Below are 6,642 nucleotides of genomic sequence, written 5' to 3'. Positions count from 1 at the left end.
AAGGTAGGAGTCAAAGATCAAGATCCTGAGGGCAAAAAGGACAACCATGAATCATGCCTCCTTGGCTAAAGCTAAGAAAATATGGGATCTGTTGCCACCCCATGTGTCCCCTGCCATTTGAACTATCTGTGCCTGCTCCACAATGGAATTCTACTCTGGGACACAGTCAAGTCAAACATCTTTGGGCTCGAAGTAAAACCATTAAAAAAAAAATCATGACAGCGTATCAATTCTACTTACCTCCTATTTAGATTTAAAAAATGCCTCAGAGGGAAGTATCTCAAATAGAGAAAGAATTCAGAGAATATTTCCCACATCACTGGTTTGTTCTGAGAGACAGGAAGCCCAGGGTATACACCCTACAGCCCTCACGGGCCAAAAAAAAAAAAAAAAAAAAGTCTAAACCAGAGTTTAGACTTTGCTGCTGGAGTGGGTTGTAGCTCTCAGTGGGCAGGAAAAGTCGCACATCTGTACCGTGGCTCTGTCCTGGAGCTGGCTGGTGTAACTCAACAAGTATGTCAGGTCCTCCTCTGCTTTCTGTCTGCCTTTTGTTTTGATGGCCAAGATTTATCCAGCTTCTTTTCTGGTTAAAACCTTTATGGTGGCTACGATTGTTAAGTTCTGTGCTCTCACATTTGTGCAGATTAAAACCCATATTTCACTACTGAACAGATGTTGTGCCTGCTGTAAATGTAAAAACAACAGTAATAATAAGAAAAATCACAATAACATCCTTTTCTTTACTTCTTTTTAAAATTGTCAGGGCCACTGGGTGGTGGCGGTGGTGGTAGCGGCAGTGGCAATGGTGATGGCACCCGTGGTGGCAAACCTTTAATCCCAGTTGTGAGGCAGAGTCAAGAGAATCTCTGTGAGTTGGAAGCCAGCCTGGTCTGCAGAACAAGTTCCAGGACAACCAGTACTGTTACACAATGAAACCCTGTCTGGGGGTGGGGTGGGGTGGATGGGGTGGACAAATTGCCAAGGTCTAAAACCTGATTACCCAACTCACTCAGAAACTACTAAGAGAAAAGACATTGAGATTTTTCTTCACCAATGCTATATGCCTTTGTGCCTCTGTGAAATCTGAATCTGGAAAAGTCAGCACCAAGATGCCCATGCTGAACGTCAAATTTCGAATTACTTTAATCAGTCATGTTCCAACTATGGCAACAAGAGGGTCTTCCAGGTCTTTTTTTCCGGCAAGCAAACTGGTGTATAAAACTAACAAAGCCATCTTAACTTCCAAGGAGATCTGAGAAGAAAGTGAGTCAGCCTCCTGGAGATAGCGACTTCTTGCTCTGACCGACACGTCATCTCAACTGTACAGGAACGTCTTTCCCATGGAAGTGCAAGCAGGGCATTTGCTGCTGAATTAAAAACAAGAGAACTGTAATAAACATTAGGTAACAACCCCACACACACTTGGATTTATTGACTAGTTAAATTTTTAATGGTTAAAGTTAAAAGACCTTTTATTTCAATGGCCTGGTGATTTGCACAGCTGGAATGTTGCCTTTTAATATATTCACATTGCAACAGAAAAGCCAAAGTGACCAGGATGTTGACTTTCTTGTTTGCTCAGCCCCAAACTGATAGGAAGCTGATACCAGATCCTTCCTAGAATCTGGGCTTCCCTCCTCACCCCAAGCTAAGTGCAGAGAGGGAAGAGGAAGCACACTGCTGGGGGGGGGGGGGGGCTAACTCAGGCCTCCACCCACTTCCTGCAAGGATGCTGAGACATTAAATCGTGCTTAGGTGGCTGTCTCTTCAGGGGTCACCCTGTCTGGATCCTTCCTGCCTGGGTGAGTGGTCTAGTCTGGAAAGGTGGTTTACAGCACCACTGCCCATGGGACTGCGTGTGATTAGCTGACCATGTGGTGTGAGGAGAATAAGAGACATTAACAGAAGAACAGGATGTGCTGGACAGTTTCATATCAACTTGACACAAACTAGAGTCATCTGAGAGGAGGAGGGGACCTCAATTAAGAAAATGCCTCCATAAGATCAGGCTTTTAAATTAGTGACTGATGGGAGAGGCCCAGGCTATCGTGGGTAGTGCCACTCCTGGGTTGGTGGTCCTGGGTTTTCTAAGAAAGTAGGGTTAACAAGTCATGGGAGGCAAGCCAGTAAGCAGCACCCCTCCATGGCCTCCGCATCAGCTCCCACCCCCAGGCTCCTGTCCTGTTTGAGTTCCTGTCCTGACTTCCTTCAGTGATAGACTACAGAAATGCAAGCTAAATAAACCCTTTCCTCCCTAAGGTGCTTTGGGTCACGGTGTTTCATCACAACAATGTGACCCTGACTAAGACGTGGGTTTGAGAAAAGACTTGGAAATGGTGGAAATGATAAAAGGCGTTGCTGGGATGCTCAACCCCACGCTCACTCTTCGACACATTGCTTCAAGTTGCTTTACATGGACTTGATTTTTTGGTACTATTTTCCTTTTTTTTTTTTTTTTGAGATAAGGAAACTGAAGTGGGCTGGAGAGAAGATGGCTCAAAGGTTAAGAGCACTTGTTGCTGTTCCAGAGGACCTAGGTTCAATTCCTTGAACCCACAGATAGGTCACAACCATCTATAATCTCAGTTCCAACAGACATCATGTACATGGTAATATCATGCATGCAGGCCAATAACTCACATACACAAAGTAAAATAAATCATCTTTTTTAAAATGGGGGAGACTGAAGTGCAGTGCACAAAAATAAGCAGTTTGATAAGTTTTGAAAGAGAGGGACCCAGACAAAGTGACTGGACAGCCTACAGTCTCACTGAGGGCTTCCAGGGGATATGGTGGGCATGCTAGAGATCACTGAGTCACTGGCAAAGTCAAACCACTCAGTTTGTCACTTTTAGGAAATCATGCTGTCCGCAAATGCAGGTACTGCTTCATGCAGTCCTTCTCTGTGGACCTGAACACACAAACCACACCCTGACAAAGGCAGTTACTCATTCCACAGGCACACAGCTTCAGAAACACACCACGGAATCAACTTTCACACAGATTCACTGAGACACACATCTTCTAGTACCCTACACACTCACATGAGCACATACACACTCAAACACAGACAGAGGCACATCAAATGCAGTTACCTCTCCACGATCCTTTGGAACTTACCCATGCTCTTGTTCCTCAGAGGTTGACCAATGGCCCTGTCTGTCTGCTGTGTGTCCTGTTGACAATGGTCCATGTGGTCATGGTAAAAATAATGTCAAGGCACCAAGACAAAGAAGAGATAAACAGGACCGTTCACCCATCACTTCCAGCCGCCTGTCCTAAGAAGCCTGGGTTCTCATCCTTCTCAGGATGAAGGGATGACCAACTCAGCCTCTGTTACTGACCTTTAACAGTTCAAGGTTAAAGGTCAAATCTTGGTCTTTGGTTACCAATGGTTATCTCAGCTTGCAGGATGAAGGCTGGAGACCCACAGGGGCCTGAGTTGTTCTTATGAAGGAAACTTGATTGCTACGTGGAGAGAGAGATGTGATGAAACATACTAGGCTTGAGGTGAGTTTTATAACTCTCCAGCACTAATATTTCTCATATGGAAGCTCGAGGACATTCACAAGGTTTTCAATTTCAAGGCCATTTTGCTTTTTTATGGAGTTTGATGTTCTCTGCACTAATGCAGGTTTAATAATTGACAGAGAGCCAAGCTGTCCACTGTGGCACCTGGAGGTCTGTTGTTCCGCCGAACAGCCAGGCCACTCAGTTCATGTAACCCACAAAGCCACAGTCTCTCCCCTGGCATTGGAGACCTTGCCAACTGCAGGAAGTTGCGAAATAAAAGAAATTTTTCAAATAAAAAGATGTCAATTTAACAGCCAGGGACCTGGAAACAGATGTTTCTCCCCTAAACCAAGAGCTGCCCACCCGCCCACCCATCCGTCCTCCTGGTTTTCAAAGTCAGTTCTTGTCAGGTGCCCTGGTTAAGAGGGAGAATTAATGAGCTGTGCTCCATTTTATGGCTGTGGTCTGATGTGGGAGCTGCACTCGGAGGGCTTCACGGACAGGCCAGCCCGGCCCCCAGCCCTTCCTCCACCAGCTCAACCCTGATCAAAGCAGAGAGCAGCTCGGCTTTTATAGCAAAATGATTAAAACCATGTGGCGCTTGTTTCCCCACACGTGACCTCCCGACACAGGGCATGGGGGACAGAGGAAAGGTGAGCCTAGGGGTCTGTAGGCTCAGGGAGGGGCAGGACACAAGAGGCAGAGACGATAGAAATACACGCACACGCACGCGCATACACACTGCTTTACATGGACTAACAGGGACATATACACCCACACAAATGAATGCTGTTTCCCTGAGAGTTGAAACAGCCCCTGCATGCAGCCAGAGGGCCTAATTAGTCAGGATGGCTCGGCCCACATCACTATATGGATAAATAAATGATTCCTAGTTACTCGATCATGCGTAGTCCTTGTAGAAAGCACAGCTGGATTGTGCTCCCAAAATGAAGCCCACTGACTCTGCTGTGTGAGTGACGAATTCCTCAGTCACCTCTGGTCCTGGGCAACGTCACTGCACTTGAAAATGACAACTCCTACATAGACTGACTGGATCCATCTAATGTTTGATTCTCCTGTATCCATGTGCCATCTCCTCCCCCTTGGGCCAGGACTGGATTTAGTGACTTATTTCTAGTGAATAAAATGAAGCAGAGATGATGTCACACTGCATCACCAGGACCAGGACATGTGTTCTGGTGCTGAAGGGGGCCAGATGCCACATGACGAACTGAAGCATAATATGTCCACAAGGCAAAGAAACCCCAGAGACTCCAACTGAACCCCTCCAACAGCCTTCACCTCCCGCTCCGATCTAAAGCGTACTGTGAATACAGCCCCAGGCGATGCTATGGTAGCAGCCTTCTCAAATCTAAGCTGTGCCTGAACCCACCAGAACACTGGGGTGACCAGATTGCTGTTTTCACTGCTAAATTTGGGGTAGATTGTTTGGCAGCCATAGATAACTAACGTGCCTACCTGGCTCCTCTTCCACAGCAGGAAGTCATGGTCCTTTAGTCTTGTCTGTCTAGCACAACGTTGATGCTCTCTTAGCCGTTCTGAGACACTAAAGTCTCATAGCATACTGCAAAATCCAAGAACAAGGCACCAGTAGATTCTGTATCTGGTAAGGACTCACTCTCTGCTTCATAGATGGAACATTTTATCGGTGTCTTAACATGGCAAAAGATACATAGCAGCTCCCTGGAGCCGCTTACAGATGAGCATCAATCACTTAGTGAGGGAGGCACCTCACCGACTCCATCAATTCCCTCCCAACACCATGGCCTCTAGGGAATTAGGATTTCGATGTCTGAGTCTGGGCGAGGGGGAGCAAAGGCATTCGGGTCACAATAGTACTCACCAATGATTCATTAAACTGGTGAATGAAAATAGAGAGCTCCGGCTTTCTGGACATTTACTTTTAGATAGCAAGTACTCTGTTGACACTATCAATAACCCTCAGGACAGCTCTTCATAGCTGCCATGAGTGATGCCCATTTTACAGAATGTAAACCTGATGAGGAGTAAGAACTCTGCTACTCGAGGCCTGCAGTTAACACAGGCAGAGCTGGGATTTGAGCTACCCTGTTCTGCCCTTTCTCTCCTAACTTGGCTGTCTCTTCACAGTTTAAGTACATCCGACACACCGATACCAGCTGGTCTTTACAGTGACCCTGGAGAAGAATTGAGATTATCGTCTCTGTCTTGACAGCTATAGGAATCCAAGCTCAGGGAGATAAAGACATTTGCTGGAGATGAAGAATCAGCAATTCTTCAATGAATTCAGGAGACATTTGCTGGGCAGCATCCAGACTCTGTGACTAAGAGGGTGTGGTCCCCTCAAGTTCTCTGGAACCTCATTCTCCCCGAGATACTCATCCATGTTAACTGCTGGCAGCCAGGCATGGGCAAGCTCAAGGAAGATGAGCAAGTGAGGATGGCACATGGAAACATGAAGTGGAAAAAGGCTACCGTTTCAGGCAGAGATTTGAGAAATTCCCTTCTATCCTCAAACCTCCTCTCCATCCTAACCACAACTATCCAATAGGTTTGATATGCATCATTTTTTGTGTGCTTTTGAAAACAGTATTTTTAACTGATATAAATAATGGCACATGGTATATCTCTTTCTTCTCTTTGAATCTGAGCACTATTTCAAAGATGTTACATGTTACATGTTACATGTTACATGTTACAGAAGTTCTAATCTCCTGCCTCCGACTCTTGCTACCACATCCTCCCTTTATGCTCCAGGATGGCACTCAGCTGTAGTCACCCTCTAATCAACACCAGCATGAGACTCTGATACACAAGCCAGGTCATGCCCCCCTTGTGTGAGGAGGAAAACTATGTCATAGGTACACTCCTACTCCCATAGTCCCCTCTGTCATAAGTACACTCCTTCTCTCATAGTCCCTTGTGCCTCTACCCAGCAGGATGCTCCCTGAAGCAGCGATCTGCCTGCAGATATTTACAGTCATCGACACCCAGTCCAACAGCTGTAAATTTATTTCCTTAACATATGTTTTTCTGGTTATTTGGGAAGCAGAGAACTCTTTATACACTTTGGAGGCTCCAGGGTTCTCTAGAGTTCACTAATCAGATTTGAAGCAGAGGAGGAAAGGT

At 46.0% G+C, this 6,642-nt stretch overlaps 1 long non-coding RNA gene across 1 annotated transcript; it reads right to left on the bottom strand.

The window, feature by feature from the left end:
- Positions 1 to 720: 720 nt before the first annotated feature.
- LOC114619330 lies at positions 721 to 3,460 on the bottom strand. Its single transcript, XR_003711117.1, has 2 exons — positions 3,121 to 3,460; positions 721 to 1,367 (listed from the first exon to the last, which is right to left on the bottom strand). It is a non-coding gene; the product is annotated as an uncharacterized LOC114619330 (long non-coding RNA).
- Between the last annotated feature and the right edge of the window lie 3,182 nt (positions 3,461 to 6,642).

Source organism: Grammomys surdaster, unplaced genomic scaffold (assembly GCF_004785775.1).
Source record: "Grammomys surdaster isolate TR1022 unplaced genomic scaffold, NIH_TR_1.0 149, whole genome shotgun sequence".
Lineage (NCBI taxonomy): Eukaryota > Metazoa > Chordata > Mammalia > Rodentia > Muridae > Grammomys > Grammomys surdaster.
The sequence above is the reverse complement of the archived record's forward strand: the minus strand, read 5'-3'. Positions and strand labels throughout refer to the sequence as shown.